General features: G+C 44.5%; 1 long non-coding RNA gene across 1 annotated transcript; it reads left to right on the top strand.

Annotated features, from left to right (window-relative positions):
• Positions 1-9,147: 9,147 nt before the first annotated feature.
• LOC141088602 (uncharacterized) lies at positions 9,148-24,289 on the top strand. The gene is made up of 2 exons (XR_012231987.1): positions 9,148-9,281; positions 21,191-24,289. It is a non-coding gene; the product is annotated as an uncharacterized lncRNA (long non-coding RNA).
• The last annotated feature ends 68 nt before the right edge of the window (positions 24,290-24,357 follow it).

The raw sequence follows: 24,357 nt of genomic DNA, 5'->3' as shown, positions 1-24,357 counted from the left end.
AGGATGAGCACTCGGAGCCAAATGAAACAAGGAGAACTGATGTACAAACCATGGAGGACCCAGATAGTAAGTGACCGGGGCTAGCCATAGGTTGGTTGGTGCTTTGTGCTTTAACTTCTATCTAAAACTTTTCTTTTTCTATATCATTCAGTTCCCAAATAATGCAAAGCCTAAATAACATTGACAATAAACTACGCATTAAGGGTGGAGAACAAAATGTGATATCAGGGTAACATTTAGGTCCAAACTTTAGGTGCTCAGATCATCAGAGCTAGTGCTGCCGCTTATATTAGTGAAAGGTGACTGCATCCCTTTTACAAAGTACACTGAACTGTTTGGGTCATAGGATCCTAAAGTTGTCCATACTCATTGGACTTACGTTGACATCGATAGGATCGGCCTATGGTCTAATGTGTACGTGGAGCCGGCCAAAAGATGGTCAAGAGAAGGTTCGGCAATTCTGGCAAATGCCAGATGGGTGGGTCTGGCCGTGGGACACACCGCCTGCTCTTAACAGTATTGGCATCCTCTGGAATCCAACACTATTAACACCATGTGTCGAAGCACTTTCTTGGGGGGGGGGGGGCGCTGGCTTCCCTTCTACCTGTGGCCTGCCAGAGGCTGGCACACGCAGGTGACCTCAGCTGTGTGTTGTTGTCACTGCATCGCACCACCAGCGTCCATTGAGAGACCAGATAGAAGAGGAGACGGACGCTGCAAGGTATGAATAACCTGAATTAGGTAAGTATAAGGATTTTTTATTTTTGGGGGACCATCATTGAATATAGGGTGGTGGGTGTTTGAGGGGACCATCATACTATAAGGGAGGCTGTTGGCTGGACCACCAAATTATATAGGGTGCTGTTTGGAGGGACCTCCTTACTATATGGAGGGCTGTGGAATGGACCACCATTCTATATTGGGTGTTGTTTGAGAGGACTATCATACTATATGGAGGGGCTGTGGGGTTGACCATCATAATATATAGGGGGATTTTTGGGGGGACCATCATACTTTATGGAGGTCTGTGGGTGGACCATCAAACTAGATTGGGGCTGTGGGGGATCGTCACAGTATGTGTGGGGGCAGTGGTGGATATTATATGTTGTGGACGTCTATGGAGTACATGATGCTATGTGGAGGGCTGTGGTGACCTTAATACTGTATGGGGTGTTTATTGGGGATATCATACTATATGGGGTCTCTATGTGGCACATCACATTGTATGGGGTGGTGAGGGGGAAATCATACTATATTGGGGCTGTAGGGGACATTATACTTTACAGTTGGCTTTAGTGGACATTATATTTTACATAGGGGTCTGTGGTGGACATAATACTGTTTGGAGGTCTGTGGTGCAAATCATACTGTATATTGGGGGCTGTAGTGAGTACCATACTGTATGGGTGAATGTGGTGACCATCTTAATATATGGGCTGCTGTTGGGCATAATTCTTTGTGTAGGGTTTTGTGAGGAAATCATTCTGTGTGGGGTCCTCATATCATATGGGGGAATAATACTCTATGGGGGTCATGAAAGGGGTATTATAGTGAGTGAGACCACTTGGTGGCTTTAGTAGGGGCAAAATAACTGTAGGTGCTGCAATAAATATCCCTCTCTGTTTCTTAAAATGTTGGGAGATATGCCATTCTTTGACTGTTTCGTGATTCAGACTATTGCCATGGGGCTCCTGTTATTTCTGTGTGCGCCCCTTCTCAGGAGCATTATTACAATAAAGCGGCACTGAGGGTCATTATTACAAGGAGGCACAAATGGGGGATCGTTATCATTATAGGGGAAGCAAGGAGTCATTATTATTATAAGAAAGCACAGGGGGTGTTTTTATTATTCTACAGGGTCATTATTATAAGGGTCTAGGGGGAATATTATTAAAAGGGGGCACAGGGGAATTATTATAAGGCAGCACAAGTTGTGGTTTACGTAGAGGTGGTAGAATGTGAGGAAGGTCCTGGTAAAGTAGTAAAGTGAAGATATCTGTGTGTTACATTTTACAGAGACGGAAGAAAACGCCATGGCGGTCTAGACCGCATGCAAAGGAAAAAAGAAAAAGAATGACAACAATCAGCGAGAACATTACTAGTGAGAACCTGCACAATATACATGTATGAAGTGTGCAGAGCAGTGGTGTAGACCTGATATTACCATTATACGGTCACCGTATGGTGGTTATGTGGCACCCCTGAGGCTCAGGCCCCACAGAGGTACTGCACCTTCTCCTAAGGTGTGGTGCCCCACCATCCAGGTAAGTTGGGGGCTCCTGACCACACTCCAACACTTGCACCCCACACAATATAGTAGTTCAGCACAGCCACATTGAGGCTCCTCCTTGCTTAGAGAGAAGCAGAGCACCTTTGGTGGTTCCCTGCTTGGAACAATAAACGTGCTGGGAGGCGGGTGGAGTTTAGGATACATAAAAGAGAGGGATGGTTTAGGATTACAGGTCAGTCTGACAGGAGGTCAGTCGGAGGGAGGAAGTCACTCAGAGAGGAGTAAGGAGAGGAGATCCCTGGAAGAAGGGATGGAGGAAGGAGTGCTGCAGCTGCCTCAGTGACCTGAGCCATCTGGCACGGGAAAGGAAAGGAAAGAAAGAGAAAGACGTAGAACTGAAGCCTGAGCTTCCATAGAAGGGAAAGACAAGTATGAAACACAGGAGTAAAATGGAGCACAGAGGATTTGGGTTAGAGGAAGAACCCTGCCTAGAAGTTCTAAGCGCAAGGCCGGGGCCCAGTCCCCGAGGTTGTATGAACGCTCATGGTTCTGCAGCAGACACCAGTGGAGTAGTGGGCTGTAAATGCACTACTCCCATCTAAGACTTGAGGGCACAACAGCAATACGGATAGAGAGCCGGGACTCAGGAATAGAGAGTCCCCGAAGCAGGCTACAGCTGTCTGCCGTGCAAGTAGAGTTCTTGGGAACATCTGTCAGGAGGAACTCCAGTGTAACTCAGTACTAGGAGATCTTCACACTTAAAGGCGCTATAGAGGAGACGTTCAGGAAAGGCACATAAGTTGGCGAAGTGTGGAAGGGAGCTTTCCATCTTGCCTGGAGGTTGACTGAGTCCCTTACCCGGAGGACACGGCACAGAAGCGGGCACTACAGACTGAGTAAAGCTTTGGAACTACATGCCCTGGTGTCCTCCATTCCTTCCTGCGTCCGTCCGCCTAGCACTGCTACATCCCCTGCGCTGGACACTACACCATCTAAGTGTCCCCACATCTACACTGCCCTGGGACATCAGCCCTGCCTGTGGAGGGCTATACCATCACTGCTGCACCACATCAACTGTCCCAGAGGATCTGTCTGCAGCGTCGGCTTAACACCTCCCTTGCCGTACACCACAGGTGGCATCACAAACTATTCACCATACACCTATCGCCATTACTTGGGCGCCCAGGGCCACGGTCCGGGTCACCGCTACTGTGACACATCCCGCCGACACCGGCCCGGTACCGAGTACCCCGCAGCCCTGGGGAGGGCGACCCGGTTATATCAGTTCTAGTAGAGTAGTGTTTGATAAAGGGGTTGTCCAGGCTTGAAGATAGTCTCTGCAGTAACTCTATGTGACTCCTCAGAGTGCGTGCATCGCACGCTGTGAGGATATTTCGGAGCCGGGAGTGGTCACGTGACCGCAAGAGTGTGATTTGCATACATGTGGTCACGTGTTGACTAGACGTGCGTGGCCTCGCTAAATACTAGTGAATCTAGCAAAGTCGATTGTGGACATGAGTGTGGGAATCCCATACTTGCACTCACATGATGGCTCTGAATGCCTGCACTGAAAAATCCTGACAGTGTGCACTGTAAGGCCGGGATCACACATGCGAGGAATACAGCCGAGTCTCGCATGGTAATACCCGGCACTGCTGTCAGCACACGGGAGCAGTGCGTGCGGCTCCATTTATTTCTATGCAGCCGCACGCTCCGCTCCGGAGTGCCGGCGCCAGAGCTTGGTTTTAACCTGCGAGACTCGGCCGTATCTCGCTGTGTGTGATCCCGGCCTAAGAATTCAGAAGTCTGATGTTACATAGATTTTATCCTCAAGCATGGACAACTCCTTTAATGATCAGTATGGTGGTATTTTCAATACTGGATATGCTGGTAATTATTTGGTTATGATTTGTTGGTATTTGCCTGTTTAGTGCAATATTGCTATTGTGGTATTGTGATTATTCAATTTTTTTTATAGCGGTATTAGAAATATTGGTCGTGTATTAAATCTTGATTCATACATGAGCGTATAACTCGTCAGATAACAACACTAGGCCGGGTCACGAGTCTCACATCTGAATACCCGGCACTGCCGCCAGCACTTGGGACCGGAGTGTGCGGCTGCATATGTTTCTATGAAGCTGAGTGCTCCGGTCTCGAGTGCCGGCAGCAGTGCTGGGTATTTAGATGCGAGACTCATACGAGTTTCTCGCAAGTATGATCCCAGCCTTAGATAGCACTCAGACCAATGTTATACTACAGGGCAGTGCAGAATTCTGCTTCTTTCTACAGACCGAATTGATCCGTGGAAAAAACCAAGCAGACTGCGAGTGGCTCCACAAACTGGACTGCAGTCGGCAGACAATGGAGAAGATGGACAAATTAAGTTCTCCATCTTCTCCATACCTCTGCTCTGATTCTCACAGACTTTGAGCAGAGTGTCATTAACATAATTGATCCAAATCTTTCAGAGAGAGTAAATACGTTCGTGTGACCCCGGCCTAACAGATATCCCTATCTAAGGCTCGGGGGACGGAGCCCGCATGGGCTTTTGTGCTTTCAGTTGCCAGGGCTGAATTTCAGTCCTAGTTATCCCTGGTCAGGAGTGATGTCAATTGGGCTTGTTCAATTTTGAACTTGCCATCGTATTGTTCCTTCTGAGGTAAGCAACAGGCCGACAAGTCAGTCTGCGACTTTCTCATAGAAAACACTGGAGGGCTTGGCCGAATGAGCATTTGTGTTTGGGCTTAGATTGTTCATCTGACAGCCATCTAATGGTTATCTAATGTGTATGGCCTGCTTAACACTTATGTGCCTTTATACATTTTAAATAGTTGTCAGGCGAATGATGGTTCTTGTCCGATGATCTTGCTCAACTCTCCCATAGACGTGAGCACTCTCTCTGCCATGCACTCCAGGGTTCTCTATGAGAAAGCCACCTCCAAAAATCTCTGTTGGTAATTTATCTCTTAGTGTGCAAAAAGAGAGACAGACTAAAACTGGACATGCCGGATCCTTATCTTCCATGATATCATCTGTCTGGGACCCCCATAATAGACTGACTGCCCAAACTTGTTGATATTGGCTGGTGCAATCAACGCTAGTCTTCTGTGTATTTGGGCCTTCATACGATAAGTGGCCATGTGCACCTTTTACCATATCTATATATTTATATAGTCAACATATTCCACAGCGCTTTACAATTCAACAGTTCATCTACAACAGTCATAACAAAGTTAACGATAATACAATAATTAATGCAAAGATATTGATGACAGTGCCTGTAAGAACTTACAATCTACAATGAGGTGGGGGTGACACAAAGTAAAGGGGTTTATTTACATTGATGGTTCAACCATCTTGAGGAAGTGGTGGCAGATAAAGGCTGGACGAGGCAGTCACCAGCCAATATTTGTAGAGCTTTTAGGTGTGATGGAGTTTGATGGAGGGTTACGATCAGAGAAATAGTGAATGGACTATTTATAAAAGGACTTCATTTAGGGAACGTGATAGGCCGCTCTAAACAGATGTGTTTTTAGGAAGCATCTAAAACTGTGTAAGTTGTGGACAGTCCTAATTTCTTGGGGTAGGGCATTCCAGAGGATTGGTGCAACCCAGGAGAAGTCTTGGAGGCGGGAGTGGGAGGTACGGATTAGTCAGATGGATGACCCTGGCTGGCTGCATTAAAGATGGACTGGAGAGGGAAAAGTTGAGTGAGGGGGGGGCCAATTAATTGAGTGTTACAGTAGTCCAGGCGGTAGTGGATCAGGGCAACAGTGAGGGATTTTGCTGTTTCCATGGGGAGAAAAGGGCGGATTCTAGAGATGTTCTTTAGGTGTAAGCGGCAAGAACGGACAAGAGATTGTAAATGGGGGGTGAAGGAAAGATTGCTGTCAAACATAACACCCAGACAGCGCGCCTGCTGTCGGGGTGTTATTATGGTGCCACCCACGGAGAGGGAAATGTCAGATTTAGGGAGGTCAGTAGACAGCGGGAGCAGAAGAAGATCAGTTTTGGAGAGGTTGAGTTTCAGATAGAGAGCGGACATGATGTTGGAGACTGCGGACAGACAGTCACTGGCGTTCTGTAGTACAGCGGGGGTAATGTCGAGGGATGACGTGTATAGTTGTGTGTCATCAGCATAAAGATGGTACTGAAAGCCAAATCTGCTGATGGTCTGTCCAATTAGGGACATGTAGAGAGAGAACAGAAGGGAGCCAAGGACTGAACCCTGAGGGATCCTAATAGTGAGAGGAAGAGATGAAGTGGAGCCAGGAAATGTTTTTTTTTTCAAAGCTGATTACCCTGTGCCAGAAAATCTTGAGGTAAGAGAAAAGGTAAGTAAGGACATACTGTACTTGGACATGATGGCTTAATTATTAGCAGCTCTTGCAGCCATGGGCTTGAATCCAGCAAAATTTGCTTTCAGACTTTATGCTTTTGTTGTGTTTTCATTAGTTTTCTCCAAAATTTCTGGTTTTCTTCCATACTCAAAAGAACATATTGAAAGGTTAGCAGTGATGTTGGATCTGTCGTACATGGAAGTCTGAGACTAGACTGTAAGCCATAGGTTGGCATGTACGGTGGTTGCCACGTGTTGGAGCTCAGATTTGTTCTTGCACTGTCTGGGTTGAGGCTCGCTCCTGTTTTGTCTTTTCCAGAATTAGCACAGTGCTCACATCACCACACTATGAGAAATACACAGGATGACATTACATAGTGTAGCATCTCGTCCTTGGCACAGAGATAGAGGGTTGGATCTGCAGGGTGGAACATGTCTATCTCTCGCTGAGGACAATCTCATGAAAGCTCTGTTTTTATAGAAAGACTTGCCGTGAGCTTCTTCACAAAGCATAATAATCCATCTAAGGTGGTGTTGAGATATGAGTTTCCTAAACAATTTGTCGCTGGATTATGACTCTCTTGGAAAAGGCTCAGGGAAGACCTTGAATAAATAAGATTTTATACAAGGACTTTAGGGGAGGAGAGATCATTTACAGTAGATGTAGACGTCTTAAGGATTCATATAAAAGTAATGTATTAAAAGTATAATAAGAGTAATGATAAAATCTCCTCCAAGACTGAAGACAAACTCCACAAGTTTCTACTAAAGACTACCATGTAACTTGCCACTAATATAACAAAAAAAACATTTTTGCACAACTCAAACTTGCATAAATTTTTGTAATTTTTGACGTTTTTATGCCGGTTCTAGCTAAAGCGTACGAAGTTTGTGGGTGGTTTATTGAAATTTATGCCACTTTACTGGAGTATATGTGTCCATGCAAAACAAAACGAGACATGTCCGTTTTTTCGGCAGCACGGATGACAATGGCCAGATGAATTCTATGGGTCCATGAAAAATGTGTACAGCACACGGACCGTACACTGGTACAAAACACTGAGAACACCCGTGCCATTTTTTCATAAACGTGTAAATGAGGCCTGAGAGGTGTGTACCTCTTGATGAATTAAGTTCATCTTCCTCCAGTGGTGCCTACATGAAGACTGGCGTACAAAACATCATTCTTAGGCCAGGGTCAGACTTGCGAGAAACTCACACGAGTCTCGCGTCTCAATACCCGGCACTGCCGTCGGCACTCGGACCGGAGCGCTCAGCTGCATAGAAATACATGGACATGCAGCCGCACACTCCGGTCCTGAGTGCCGGTGGCAGTGTCGGGCATTGAGACACGAGACTCGTGCGAGTTTCTCGCAAGTCTGACCCTGGCCTTAAAGGGGTTGTCTTTGACTTTTTCATTCATGGTCTATCCTACAATAGGTCATCAATGTCTGAACAGTGGGGGTGCGACACCGGGAACCTCCACAGATCAGCTGTTCTCAGATACTTTACAGTCAACAGAGCTGTGCCATGCAGCTCCGTAACTGAGCAGCTCTGGCTGCCACTGACACCAGGAATAACTGATCGACAAGGGTGCCGGATGTCACACCCTCACTGATCAGACATTGATGTCCTATCCTAAGACTAGGCCATCAATGTTAAAGTCTGGACAACCCCTTTAAGACTGACATTTTGTACGCCAGTCTTCATGTCCCGGACAACATCAGGTTCCAAGTGTCTTCAATAATAAGAAAATTGAGAATTGTGTTTTTTTGAGCTTAGTAATAGATCAATCTCGTCAATTCAAGTCATTGGGTCCATGAAAAAAAAGCAGGAGCACATGCATGGTATCCGAGTGCTCCATGGTTTTTTTTTTACTGTTTTACAAATAGGAAAAACTTGGGATTTTTTTTTTTTGCATGACATAAAATCGAATGCTACACTGATGGTAAAAATAGCCAAAGTTATCAAAAACAGACAAAAAAACCCGGATCCAACGCACTTATGATAAAGTCTGAATAAGGCCTTAGACCATTAGCCTTTACTTCAGCAACGCTCCATCAGATGTGAGAAGTAATGGGTGAGCATGGGGTTTCAGCACATTTTTGAGCAAATATTAACAAATCTCCCATAAAAAATCCTGGTTCTTTGTCCACTTTACCCTAATTTTGCCAATTACCAAAAGTCAAATAAATTGAAACACGGGCACGTAAATGAAAACGCACACAGAAAAAAGAAAATAACAAACACTCAGAGTTCAAGAACGTTTCTCCTAAAATATCAGAACAACAGCAACATTTATTATTAATCTCCGTCAGGCGGACTGCAGCTTTAAGAGCCATAAAAAGATAGCAGGCGCATGCCATAAAGAGGTTTATGGCGGGTCATAAAGATTTCAGCGGGGCCTGAGCTATGGGCACAGTAACATACATAAATAGTATGAGCCTATTATCTGTTTATTGCGCACTAACGTCCACGGATAGGTTTCAGGCCCGTGGTACACTAGATCCGCGCCATAAAACAATTTACTTGGCGCGTGTTATGTTTTCCTTACTTGGATTCTAGTAAAGGACACAATATTTTGTACAGGTTAATGGGGCAGACAATGCAACTCGGGCTCATGAACGACTGGTAAAAGAAAAGTTTTACTTCTATCATACTATATGGTCAGCGAAACCTAATAGTGATTGGAGATCACCACAAATTACGGTAAGTGTCCAATGTGTTGTATGATTACGGGGTTGACAAATTATATGTCCATGTTATTTACTGTATGTTTAAAAAAATGTATTAAAAAATGCAATTAGTGTAATTTTTTTTTAGTAAATTTATGAAAAAAAAATCCGCTTTCATTTTCTTTGCCTGTAATGTGTAGATAATTATAGGTACAGTATATCTGTATATATAATTTAGATCTTTAGCTAGAAAAATTCTGTCATAGACAACAGTGCAGCCATTGGCTCACTATTAGAGTCTCTGCCTTCCTTGTTCCAATAGTTTTATTATTTTGAATTGTAAGAAACAGTAAAGACAAATACATATACTGTATATGAAAAGAGAATGGGAATGGAGAAGGGGGTAGGGAAGTTGGAGGGAGGACAGAAAGAAGACACGTTTTTAACGGGGGAGTTAAATAGGTAGAGGAAAGGGAGGGAAAAGGGAAGATAATCCCTATAAAGATAGGTAAGAGGAGAGACGTGTACAGTGTGGTAGATTGGCTCACTCAGCTGTACATGGAGGTAGACATGGGAACACTGTTTCTTTAAGATATTCACGTAACGTATATATATATATATTCGGCATAAACATTGGTGAAGTCAAAATAAAATCGGCCCTTTGGGGCAAAGACAGGAAAAACAAAGCAAAATGGTAACACAAAGCACAGTTCTTGTGTTAGTGGGGATCCGACTTCTCAGGGTTAGCAAAACACACAGGTCAGGTCAGCACAAACACGAACACTTCTCTGGAGTTAGCCTCTCCAGACACACTGAACACTGAATGCCTCAGAAGGCCAATTATTTAAACCCCAGACTGCACCCTGGGGTGGAGATAAGGTGGACAACCTCCCACCCGCTCTATGGTTATCCACAAATTCAAGCCCTTAAAATGGCTGAATAACCCCTATCAACACATAGTATGCTGGAGCAAATGCATGGATTTCAAATAACTGAAGCTAATGACTCAATGACACGTATCTCTCCTTCAACACTTTGCCAGTGACTTTGTCACAACAGGTATGAAGTTATAACATATGGCGGTAGCCGTGGGCGAGGCACTCGTCTGGGGTGGTCCTGCATGTTACTTGAAAGTGGAGATCCTGGCTGAGTTTGTGGACTTCTGCTGTGAGGGCATTACGCCCATGCAGACTGCATGGAACTGTTGTTGCATGTTTGGACAGATGTTTCACAGATCAATGAGGGAGATCTGTTATGAATGGGTCACTGAGGAGGATAGCAGGCCCAGGCTAAGCCACAGAAAACCAGAGAGGTTGGTAACTAAGCGGATTGCAGACCCTTGATCCTGTCCACACAACTAGCAGTAGCCATGGAGTGTACCTACGATGATCCTAGACGCCTCGACTCAGCCGGAGAGCTAACTAAGCCTAAAGCAAGAATGGGGAAATCTAAACTGCCCCAGAGCAGACCCCAAAGGAATAGATAGCCCCCAAACATATATTGTCGGTGAGACAAGATGAAAACACAAACGCAGGCAGAAAAATTGACTGAGCAAATGATGGGGCCCACACTGACTAGACAGGACAGGAAAGGAAAGACACTGTCTGCAATCACGCAAAAAAACCTGCAAAAGTCCAACACGTCTGATGCACAAAAACACTGAAGTTGCACGACTTCGCTCCCACTATATCAGCACTCTGGTATATTCTGAAAGCAAAGCAAAAAGAGACCAATATAACAGGGGACAAAACAAACTGGCACAAGCAGTAACATATGGGCGGTGATTCAGCACAGCCCCAGCCGGAGCTGACTCACCCGCACAAAGCAGAGATAGACAAAACCAGATCAAATGCAAGCAGAGTAGCAAATGAACCACTTAGCTGAACATGCAGGGGCAGAGCAGGAGACATCAGACCTCAGGAGGCACAGGAAGAAAATCACTAGCAGGGATAGAGGGAGTCGGGTGTCTTAAATCCCAATCTGAAACCCCAGATCTCCATTCGTCTTCCTCATTATCAGGTGGCAAGCCTCTGTCAATCAGATCAGCTCCACTACCTCCAGTAACCACCAGAGGGAGCCCAGAAAGAGAACTCACAACCCCTCTGTCAATCTGACCAGCTCCACTACCTTCAGTAATCACCATAGGGAAGCCAGAGAGAGAATTCACAACAGTACCCCCCCTTGAGGAGGGGTCACCGAACCCTCATCCATGCCACCAGGCCGGTCAGGATGGGCCCAGTGAAAACCACAAACCAATCTTTCGGCATGAATGTCAGAAGCAGAGACCCAAGAATTATCCTCCTGGCCATATTCCTTCCATTTGACCAACTACTAGAGCCTCCGTCTAGCCAAACGAGAAGCCAAAGTTTTCTCTACCTCGTACTCCAAATTACCTTTAACCAATACAGGGTCAGGATGCGCCGCCATGGGAACTACTGGCTCTACAAACCTCTTCAACAAGGATTTATGGAACACGTTATGAATCTTAAACATAACTGGAAGAACCAAAAGGAAAGAAACGGGATTACCTTCAGTAATCACCAGAGGGAAGCCAGAGAGAGGATCACCATTCACAAATAAACTTTTTACTAAATGGTAACTGGGTAAGGATTATATGTGTAAGGGGGACGACAGCACTGCGGGTACCTGCGTGCCGGGGCCGGAATGGATGAAGCTGTGTCCCCTGTTCCCGGGGGGAAGCTTGAGCTGACAGGACATTCCTCCTGACTGAGGGGGCGTGGCTAAAGGTTACCAGGGGCAGCGCTGGGTGCAGGAACAGACGGAGTTGGCGGGAAGGTGCAGCGCGCGGCTGAGGAGAGTGAGAGCTCTTGCTTCAGGGCCGTTAGGAGTTGCGGCGCGCGCCCGGCCATGAGAGAGACAGTTTGGCGCTCGGCCTTGACAGAGACGGACCGCTGGGACTCTGAGAAGTCTGTCGTGTGCAGGTCGGCACCCGGACTTCAAGGTACAAATCGCTCTGTAACGGTCAGTGCTGCTGGTGTGCTGCCTGACAGAGACTGTGACTGCCTCGCCTAATTCTGACAGGACTGTGGCCTATACTTTGCCGGCCACCGGGAGTCTCCTTACTGAGGACTTCACGGGACATTTCAAAGACTCAACGTTGCCAGCTGGGCACGTATCGTCACCTTCTTCAGAACCCCACCGGATCAACGTTGTGTCGACGGCTGTTGGTGCCATCATCCGCTCCAGGACTTCTTCTGACAGGAAAACGTCTGATTGATAAGTGACTTCTTTAAGAATGACTTTATTTGGTATTCCTGCGTTGATTTTTCCTTACTACACCCTTGTATTTCCTATACTGCCTACATTTTACCTCATGTTTTCCCTATCTTCCTGCATGGAGTAATATCATGTTAAGTAAAACTTGTTAACCCTTGATCTGCCTCCTGACTGTCACTGCATCCCGCAACCTGCTCACATATGCAAGAGATAACAGGTACAAAGTCTTATGCATTTCCTTTACGGTATTAAGCATTTTCCACACAGAATTCTTCCTTAGTATTATGTTCCAGGGATCTCTATTTCTGCTCTTTCTGCCTACTTCGCCACAACCCAGCTTTAACAATGCAGTCGTGATTAATAAGTCTTTACTTTTTCTGCAGTTCCACTTCCTATTTATTACACTTCTGGCACCCTGGAACATCCAGTTGGGATACTTCAATACTGCCAGTTTGTCACTCCTGTATAGACCCATTACCTTTGTGTTTTGAGCTCGAGGTCTCGTGCTCTGTCTCTCTTTTTCACTTATCCACAGGATCTCACTATCTCACTATCCCTTGTTTCTGGTCTCCTTTCATCTAGAGTCACCGTTGAATGCAGCACTGTACACCTTGTCCTTGTGGTCCGCACTCCAGACCCTATCTGTCTTATTAGTACCCGACATTGCCGCTGGCACTCGGGACCAGAGCGTGCAGCTGCATGTCTTTCTATGCAGCTGAACCCTCCGCTCCGAACCACCAGCGGCAGTGCCGGTATTGAAGTGAGAGACTCGCACAAGTTTCTCGCAATGCACTTGCAATTGTGACCCCGGCCTTAGTAAGAGGGAGTCACTCTATGGGCTGGTCCCAAAAATGTAACTGTTTCTGTCCCTGCAGGCTGATGCTTTGCAGATCTTCCTTACAAAACATTATTAACACTTATCACATTCTATATCACAGTATTGCAGCACACATTATGCCGCATGGCATATTACAACACAATGTACATTACATAGTATTTATAATTGGCGCAGAACACAATTCGCATACAGTAACACTACACCAACATGATTGGTGTTTTCAGGTGTAGGAATGTGATCACCAACCTTACAAAGTCATAAACATTATACATATTTAAAGTTATAGCTTAATTATTGTTGTATATTAAAGAGGTTGTTCACTACTTTATCTTTGATGACATACTGTATCCTAAGGATAGGTCTTCAATGTCTGATCGGTTGGGGTCTGACATGCTGCACCCCTGCCATTCAGCTGTGCTTGGTGTTGGCGGCGGCAGTTGCCGGCCAGAACTGCTCAATTTTGGAGTTGCTCCCCCTTCTGATAGTGGCCGCTGTAGGGTACTGAACATTTGCCTCCCATTGATTTGAGTGAATTCCTGAAAGTGCTATTCAGATGTGCTGTGAACACGGCCTTATTGTGGTTACATATTTATGATAGGATGGAAGGGTTGTGTGAAATATTACAGGTGTTTTATTATTTTATTAGAATTTTCTTGATTGTTAATGTGGCGCCCCTGAGGCTCAGTCACCACAGAGGTACTGCACCTCCTCCTGAGGTGTAGTGTCCCACCATCCAGGTAAGGTGGAGACTCCTGACCACACTCCAACACCTGCACCCCCACACCACAAAGTAGTGTAGCAAAGCACCTTCGGCGGCTCCCTGCTTGGAGTATAGCACAGCACCCATTGGTGGCTCCCTGCTTGGAACACGAAACGTGCTGGGAGGCGGGTGGAGTTAGTTTTACATTGCAAGGAGAGGAGAAGATCCCCGGAGAGAGGGATGGAAGGATGGAGGTGCTGCAGCGGATTCCCAGTGATCTGGGTCTGCTGGCACGGGAGAGGAAGAGAAAGAGCAACGTAGACTGAAAGCCTGATTCTCCATAGAAGGAAAGATTAGCACGGAAAGTGAGGAGTAAGAGAGAACAGAGGACGTGGGTTAGAAGAGAACCCTTCCCAGAAGTTCTAAGTGCAAGGCCGGGGACCGGTCCCCGAGGTTGTATGGATACTAATGGTCCTGCAGCAGACACCGGAGGAATAGAAGTAGAGACCACTTTATTCCCACACAAGACTTGGGGGCACAACAGCAACAGAATAGTGAGCCGGGACTTAGTAGCAAGGAGTCCCCGAAGCAGGCTACAGCTGTCTGCCGTTCAAGTAGAGTTCATAGGAACATCGGACAGGAGGAACTCCAGTGTAACTCAGTACTAGGAGTACTTCACTCAAAGGCTCTATAAGAGGAGACGTTCAGAAAGGCACATGTTGGCGGAGTGTTGCAAAGGAGTATTCCATCTGGCCTGGAGGTTGACTAAGTCCCTGACCCGGAGGACACGGCACGGAGGCAGGCACCTGTTTGTACAACAGACTGTGAGTAAAGCTTTGGAACTACAAGCCCTGGTGTCCTCCACTTATTCCTGCGCCAACCTGCCCAGCACTACTACATCCCTTGCGCCAGACACTACACCATCTACGTGTCATTTTACCTACACTGCCCTGGGACTTCAGCCCTGCCTGTGGAGGGCTACACCATCACTGCTGCACCACACCATCTGTCCTAGAGGATCTGTCTGCAGAGTCGGCTTACATCCACATTGCCGAACACCACAGGTGGCGTCACAAATCACTTATAAACTTTCACTACCACAAGCACACTGAAACAACCCCCTTTTACAATGGGCGCCCAGGGCCACAGGCCGGGTCACAGCTGCCGTGACATCTCCCATTGAAGCTCATCGGGCCCGGTACCGAGTACACCACAGCCCTGGGTGTGAGGGCGTCCCATTAATAATAATAGGATATCCACTGTGGCCAATCCAATTGTCTGTGTCCTATTTTGAAAAGTAATCTTTCGGGAAGAAAGGTGTACAGAAAGGTCAACAGCAGTAGCAATGTATCAGTCAGGTTCTTCGATGGAAGTTTTCATAACTTCTGCCTCTGCTGGATACTAACTTTGATGGAAAATGCAAGAAAATACTTAGGATTCCAAATGCCACCAATTTTAAACTCATGCAAAGTTGTGTAGAACTCATATGGCACCTATATGGAAGCATATTGTTGAAAATACTGCGCACTACAAAAGTTAACAAGCTTGCACTGGGCATCAAGAAAGAAGGATACTAATTACGTAGGAAGAAAGAGTAAAATGGAGGTGAGAACCTTAAATTACACTTAAACTATGGAAATCAAACATTAATGATAATAGATGCCTGGGAGAATATTCTATAGCACTTGAAATACATGAAGCTATTGTCAGATAGCTATATTAGGCTATAGGAGCAGCTTGTCCCCCAATTGAGTCAGGTCTTTGCAAACCATCAGCAGCCATTCACAGTCCTCTTTCGAGGCAAAGACCTTTTAGGAGACCCAGGCATCGAGTCATCTCTCTTGTTGGGTAGCTCTCTGGGCAGCGTAACTTTAATTCCCTTTCTTTTTAAAGTAGGAAAACAATTCTTAAAATCTGAAATTTGCTCTTGAGTTTTAGTTTTCAGTTGAAGTACATAATCGTACAATTGCTGTACTAACAAACCTTGTTCTTTGCCTTGTGCATCAATGTCAAGGATAGAACTTATCTATTCTACAACCTTGCACAGAAGGCTCAGCATCAAATCCGACCTTCAGCCTTGTAACGGTGACGTCCTAGCACTAGCAGTCAGTCTTCTCTCATTTATGAAATCTTGGTCATTAAGACACTTGTAGGGAAAGAAAAAGTTAATAATAAAGGTTCTCTTGAGAGACTTCTATGGAGATTAGATACTAATTGAATTCATTGGAGAATCTTCTACACCATTCTCCTGAGACTCATCATGTCTTTTCTTGAACCTGGCGACTCCTGTGCACCAGGCAGAAGCTCTTCCACTTGAGCTGTTCAGCTCTCTGGACAGTTCTTTGCTAATCCAGATAACATTACCTGTGTTGTTCCCGAGTGGCTTCACCCTGTGTTGTTCCTGATTGGCTTCATCCTGATTGAAGACCCTACATAAACCTAGCCTGGTACCTCCTTCTTTGAGAGATTATAGAGCTCCCAACCTCTACTCTAGTGCTCTCACCTGCTGCTTCAAACCATACTGCTGGTTCCTGTGTACAGACGTCTGACTTTCCTACTGACTACGTGACCTGCTAATCCTCCAATACTGTACTGCCACTCCTGATTACCGACCTCTGACTTACTTTGACTACGCTACCAGCCTCAGCTCCCGCTAGTGGTTTCAATAATAACACCTTCAATCCAGTCCAGGTCATGAACTGAGGGTAGACCTAGATCCAAACCACTTATACTCCGATTGTCTCATCTCAACTCCATTCTCGATTTTGATTTTCAGAATATGAACTACATGAATGTTCATATGTACTAAGAGATATTGGAAGATGTAGGAAAATCTACCTTTATAAATAATACTCTGTAAAAAAAAAAAATTACAGCTGAACAACTTTCGTGGGGCACTTTACCAGAAAATTGTAGCCAATTCTTGAAGATGCAATGATCACCCAAGAGGTGAAGCTAGATGCCCCAGAAACATAACTTGAAGCTCCTGGTCTCTAATGCAAAATATGTAACATAACACCTTGGTCTTCTCATCATGAATATTTATTCCAAGATGAAAGGGTAAACTTCAGGAGAAATAATGTTCAGGAGCCATGTTTTCAGTACCTTTCTAATGCTATTGACTCTGCAACTGCAGGTTAATAACGTGTTGGATTCCCATTAAGTTCTCAGGTCTTCTTCAGAAAAGCTCAAAGAGTTTTAAGGTTCTGAGTTGACCTTCAAAATTTGATAAAACCAGGTAACTAAACTGCATGTATGTCAGTAAGAAAGTCATTGATACTTTTTTTGGAGATGAACCCAGATCTAGAGGTCTACTCTAGACCTCTTCCTTCAAGACATCCTTCAACTATTCTTATAACTGACCTACAGAAAAGAAGTCCAGACATGGATTTCCAAGTCTTGTGATCGTCTTGAGGTATAAACCCTATTTATCTATAAGTTCAGGAAAAGCAAACCGTGCCTCCATTATTGATGAATTGGTCTCAGGATAATATCATTCTGAGAAATCTTTGCAGTTTATTGTTATTTTAGGTATTTATTTAGTAAATTAGTTCCTCGGGGCCTCACATTAATCCCAGCCAAGAATCTTCACACGGAAAACTACATCTGTGAAGCCAAACTTCCTCTACCTCGTGTCATAGGCGGAGTACATTCTGAATTGTGGATACCGGATGGGAAATTATATATATAGAGTCCAGTATGTAATATTCATCATATGGTACCACCTGCAACACAGATGTGAGGCCAATAAGTCTTCCAGGCTCATCAAGATCAAGTGGAAGGGCTTGTTCTTAAACTAAACCAAAATTCCACTTCTTTTGCTACCTTAGTCTACCAGGGATTGTAAAATGAAACTTTACGCTACCCTAGACCACCAGAGAATTCATTTTTAATTTTTTTTATTACCCTAGACTACCATGAAATTGTAAAATGTATCTCTTAACTACCCTAAACCACCAGGGAATTTCTTTTGAAACTTTTTATCACCCTAAACTTCCAGGAATTGTAAAATTTTAACTCATTACTGCCCTACATCACCAGATAAGTTATCATTAATGGTTTCACCCCCCTAGACCACCAGGGAATTTATATTTCATCTTTTCACCACTCACTCTGAAATTACTAGACTGAATTTGTTATCCAAGGAGTTTACCACTGCACTGACATTGATAACTTATCCTTAATGATGAAATGCAGAACCCGATGCCCAACCTGAAGTGACGGTGAAGGTGCCATGTATAAAACCCACAGCCATTTGAGATTTAGGATCTATTCTAAGAATAGGTCATCAATATTAAAGAAGTAGAAAAGCCCTTTAATTCCTTTTGCTACCCTTGACTACCAGGGATTGTAAAATGAAACTCTTCACAACTCTAGACCACCAGGTAATTTATTTTATTTTTTATAACCCTAGACTATCAGAAATAGTAAAATGCATCTCTTCACTACTCGAGACCACTGGTGAATTTATTTTTAAACCTTTCACTACCCTAAACTTCCAGGGATTGTAAAATTAAACTCATTAATGCCCTAGACCACCAGGGAATTTACGTTACATCTGGTCACCACTCAGAAATTGCTAGAAGAAAATTGACAAAAATTGTGACCTTAATTTTTTCTTGCCTCTTAGGCCTGTTTCATACCTCCGTCGTCGGCGGTCAGTTGAAATCCGTCAAAGGATGAGAGCAACTGATCCTTGATGGACGGATGGCAGCGGAGTTGTTGAAGGAAGGATCCGCGGGAGAAGCGACGTGGCGTAATTTAAAGAGACCACGAGTTGGATCGAGAGCGGTCGGCCGGGAGGTGGATCGAGAAATTCCGGTAGTTGGAGCGCGATCGCGGAGCAAGATCGGGAGTTTGAGTGAGATTGCGCGGACGGGAGGTGGGGTGAGATCGGGAGTTGGAGCGAGATCGGGAGATGGAGTGAGATCAGGAGGTGGAGTGAGATCGTGCGGATGGGAGGTGGAGCGAGATCGGGAGGTGGAGCGAGATCAGGAGGTGGAGCGAGATCGTGCGGATGGGAGGTGGAGCGAGATTGCGCGGACGGGAGGTGGAGAAGATCGGAAGGTGGAGCGAGATCGCGCGGACGGAAGGTGGAGCAAGATCGCGCAGACGGGACGCAGGAATGTGAGGTGGGGAGAGTGAGAGAGATTCTTGCGGCTCCCGGAATGGCATTTATGGATTAATGCTCAAAATACCGGACCGTCAAAGCAAAAAAACTTTGCAGGGTCCGTCTCATCCACCCGGGAGCCGCTAAAATCTTGGCGGATCCGTAAAAAAACGGGTGGGACGGACGACCATCAGTCAAGATCCGCCAATAATGTAAGTCTATGGGGGAGAAAATCGGGTCCGTTTTTTAAAAAACTTGGCGGATTTTGACTGACGGGAGAAGTGTGAAACAGGCCTTATCTAACCTAAACCACCAGGGATACATGAGTCAGCAGTGTGTTATATGGTCGTCATTTTAAAGCATCTTGTAGCTCACCAACTACTTAAACCATCATTGAACCATATACCGTCACATCATGATATAGTCAATGTGACCCATAGTGAAAGCTAGAATGATCTACATGTCTCCAAAGCTGGAGAAGTGATTGATGTATCTGTCTTTGAGGATTCTTACATTTCTTGGAAAGTGTGTCACCGACAGTAATACAGATAAAGGAACATTGATGGAAATTCAAGACATTACATTTCTTCGGCTTACGAGATAGTGTATCGGGCTGGAATCTGGCAGCCCAGGAGCGTAGCATTACCACCAGTCACTAGTGAATATGAACACAGTGCATTTCCCAGTCTGATGATCCCTTGGCTGAAAGTTACCAGGTCATCCATTGTTAATAAGGCTTCTATAAGTACACAACATATATCTATGTCTCCGGACGGAATAAGATGCCATTCATTTATTTATGACATAATACTTTCAGGCGTCCCATTACCCGGGGCTCAGAATTTTGAAAAAAAGAAAATGAAATGTTGACTCCATGATGATATATTATATCTCATCGGTAATTATATCTATTAAAGCAGCTCCAACTTAGCTTTCCGGTCCTCATTTATTTTCCATCCTTAATCACTGATTTGTGACCAGGTAGATGAATGTTAACCCATTGCCTATCCATATCGGGCCTTAAAGTGAGCCTGTCAGCAGTATTTTGCTAAGTAAACTACAGATATTGTCATGTTGACACTGTTACACGGATTAAAATGATATCTGGGGTGAAGAAATCTGTCTTGTGGTTCTTGTGTAATCAGTGCTAGAAGTTTTCTGCTAATGATATGCTCACGCTCTGGGGTGGGACTGTAGGCAGAGTCTTATCTTCCTGCTCCAGGCCAGAGAAACCAAGGAGAGACCTGCCAACAGGCAACCCCAAAGCACTAACAGCCTGCCTCTCTCTCTGTCTCTATAATGAGTATCATATTTGTGCTGCGAAAAATTTCTAACACTGATTACACAAGAACCACAAGACGGATTTCTTCACCCCAGGTATCATTTTAATTAGTATAACAATGCCAACATAAAAATGCCTATAGTTTACTTAGCAAAATTCTGCTGACAGGTACACTTTAAACTTTAAATAATTACTGTCATTTTGACAAACTTTGCATGAATCAATTGTACAGACAAACAAAAGAAACTTTGTAATATATTGTGTCAGCGAAATCTGTTTCTTTCCTCATTTAGGAGATATTTCTTTCCCTCCCTCTGTCTTCTAAACTGATTATTCAGTCTGAAAAACAGCTAAAAACCATCTTTGTCTAAATAAGATGATTGCCAGCATACTGAGGGATCAGGTTAGCACTCTCTAAGTGAGTCATTTGATAAGAGGTGGAGGAGATGGGGAAGAATTAGAAACAGAGGTACTGACACAGACAGACTTGTTCTGTTACTTTATAGTAGGTGTTTTGTCTCACCCAAGAACTGGGTTCACAGCTACACTGCTCAACACTGTTGTACAATAGCCTTTGTGTTCTTTCTGCTTTTGAGAATTAGATATAGAGGATACAGAGGGGAAAACTGGAGAAACATGTAGGATACAAGTCATATAACGGCCAGAAATAGTGTTATTATTCCACATGTACACACAAAGGAGAGTGTCTCCTAAAAATTCACCTGAAATGTTGGAGAATCTATTCTAAAACTTATTTTTGATGCTTCTTATTTTAGGTCCCACCAAAATCATCCTTCGAAAACTCGTATCGGTAACCCATTACAGTCAGTGATTGGCTGCAGCGGTCAAATGTGTGTGTTAGGAAGTCATCGCAGCAGCAGGAAGTGCAGAAAGTGGCGGGAGGACCGAGAGGTGACAGAAAAGAGGGTGTGGGGGATGACTGTTTCCAGCTTTATTTTAACCCTTTCTGTTTTCAAAAATAATGCTCCAACGATGTGTTTCATGGTTAACATGACAGATAAATATTGTTAAATCGATGATAATGATTGTGTATGGAATTTCAGCTGAGATCCACAGTGAAACTGCAATATCAGCCATAACCCATAGACAGTTATGGTGTTGAGAGCAGCCGTGTTTTTTCCAATTTTGTACAACCCCTTTAAAGGTTTTTGTCTATTACCTGCACATACAAGACATGCCTTGGTTATTTCACCTGCCCGATCTCCTTAAACGCTGCGTGCTTGATATGAATTGACATCGTTGCTAACAATGGCCGGGATGGTGGATGAAAATAAAGAAAGACCCAGGACGTCGTACACAAACCGTCTCATCCTGACCACACTGCTCTGGCAGGAACAGCTAATCTTAAGGAAACAAAAGCAGAAATGGAGGCTAAGTGATGCCAAGACAATAAGCGCAGCGGCAGACGGCATTCTTCTTGCTACCGACTCTTGTTTGTTTTTTGTTTTGTCGGTTCGGCTTTAATGGAATCATCTTGGACACAACACAATGGAGGACAAACACGTACCCCGAAAACGAAAAAAACAAGCAGTAATTAATGGCAGGTAATCAAAAACACAAAGAGAAATGTCTGGACTTGAATTAGGTATTTTAATAAGATCAATGCGGAGCTTCTTACGGTTCCATTAGTCAGCTTCAAAGAGAACTTTCATGAGTGTTAATAGAAACTTCCGAGGCTTCTTGTGTGGCCTTTTCAGTGGAAACTAGAAATATGTACAAGGCACAGATGTATTTAAGATCCTCCTGACCTGTTTTGTTCTTTGACCTTGTTGTTCTTCAACGTCCATGAGATGCTTCTGCCTGATTTCACATTATGGTATCGTGTTGGGTAGGAAGAGAACAGTATTCCACTTATGCATCAGCCATATCACCCAAGAGACTGTCCAGAATGAACCTTGAACGTCATTGGAAAAGCGAGCAGACCAGCGACCATCACTGATGTTACACACTACTATAGATGATGATGACACCATGTAGTGTGAGCACCTTACAAAACCATTTTCTATGTCTTGCCAAGCATACTTACCAACATTTAGGATGCAAAATATGGGACATTTAAGATGCACTCCTAAAAACATCCAGCAAGGTCCCTAAAACGACCTCTTTGAGCGTGGGTTTGCTAAACCCAAGTCAAGGTACCAGAATTGTCCTGGCAAATATCAAACTTCTGGCAAGTAATTTTTTGTGAAGTTAAAGGGTTTGTCCAAGGCTAACATATCATTGATCTATCCAAAGGATAGGTCATAAACTTGAGATTGGTGAAGGTCTAACACTCGACATCCCTACCAATCCTCTGATATTTGCTCTGGTAGAGGCCAGATGTAAGCAATGTATGGAGAGGAAAACAGTAGCCCTGGACATTGTTTTGGGGCCACTGCTGGTACAGCAGTTTATATCCCATTCAAGTGAACAGAACAAGGTACAGATAGGTCATCAATGTGCAGAGGCATATCTACAGGGGCACGTCTATAGATGATGAAGAGCTAGCTTTCACTCTTAGATCGTGGTGTTTTGGGGGTCAAAATGTATCTCTGCACAAGATAGATGAGGGCTCTATTACAGATTTTGCATCTGAGCTGCTGGTTACATCAGAAGCTTTAGGTTATGATTTTGGTTGTCCCACACTACTTTCTGTTGAAGAATGATTTTATAATACATTTTCATTTCTGACATCTGTAGCAATATCCACAGTGGATGAGACCCACATTAATGTTGAGAGTACGAGTCTCTATTCAGGCTGTTGAAATGTATGCCAGCAGTTACATCTTGGCAGATAATGAATGGAGGGGTGGCCATAAAATGGATGGAGTGGTGGCCATAAAATGGATGGAGAGGTGTCCAATGGAGAGGTGGCCATAAAATGGATGGAGAGGTGTCCAATGGAGAGGTGGCCATAAAATGGATGGAGAGGTGGCCAATGGAGAGGTGGCCATAAAATGGATGGAGAGGTGGCCAATGGAGAGGTGGCCATAAAATGGATGGAGAGGTGGCCAATAGAGAGGTGGCCATAAAATGGATGGAGAGGTAGCCAGTGGAGAGGTGGCCATAAAATGGATGGAGAGGTGGCCATAAAATGGATGAAGAGGTGGCCATGAGCATGAACTGGTGGTAATAATGCGCAAGTCCTCACCATGCTAGTTTTTTTTTTATATTTCCCTTTTTTTTTCATTTTTCATAGGAACTTATCACAAGAAGTAAAACAAAAAAAGGAATGAAGAAAGTTAAGGACAAGCGTACACATGATCTTTAGTTAAAGAGGTTGTCCACTACTATGATAGCCCTTTCTTAGACTAAATGTTTGGCCCCGATAAAATAAACAAGCCTATACTCGCCTCCCATACCGGTTCTGCTCCCGCTGTGTCGACACTCGCGATCCCGGGACTGTGATGCGGTGGAATAACACGTGGCGCCCAGTCAGCGCTGGCATCACTGGCCGCGCCATCATATGAACTGAACAAGAAGCTGAAGTCTGGGTTGCAGCTGATCTCGGACTTCCTCTTCATGTTAATTTCGACCGGAGGTGGAGACAGTGACATCAGCACTGATTGGGCACTGGGCACCACGTGTCATTCCACCGCATCACAGCCCTGGGACGGCGAGTGGCGACAATGCGGGAATGGAGTCGGGATGGGAGGTTAATAAAGGATATTTAGTTTAAGAAGAGGTTGTCCTAGGAGTTGACAACACCTTAAAGGACAGATGTATGCTACCACTACATACAGACCAATATTAAAAGTAATACTGCCACACTGAGACTAATTTGGGGTCAGATAACAGGTTCGCAAAAGGGGTTTACAAAGAATTATCACGTAACATATCATTTAAGTAAAATAAATCATTTTCTCGATGTTCAGGACCTTGTGCATGTTTTTAAACTGTAAATTCAAGAGTTTGTATGGGAAATACTCATAAAAGGGTTTAA

This window comes from Dendrobates tinctorius, unplaced genomic scaffold (assembly GCF_039654945.1).
Source record: "Dendrobates tinctorius isolate UK_male_01 unplaced genomic scaffold, ASM3965494v1 ptg000039l, whole genome shotgun sequence".
Taxonomy (NCBI): Eukaryota; Metazoa; Chordata; class Amphibia; order Anura; family Dendrobatidae; genus Dendrobates; species Dendrobates tinctorius.
Note: the sequence above shows the minus strand (reverse complement) of the source record. Positions and strands in the feature narration are given on the sequence as shown.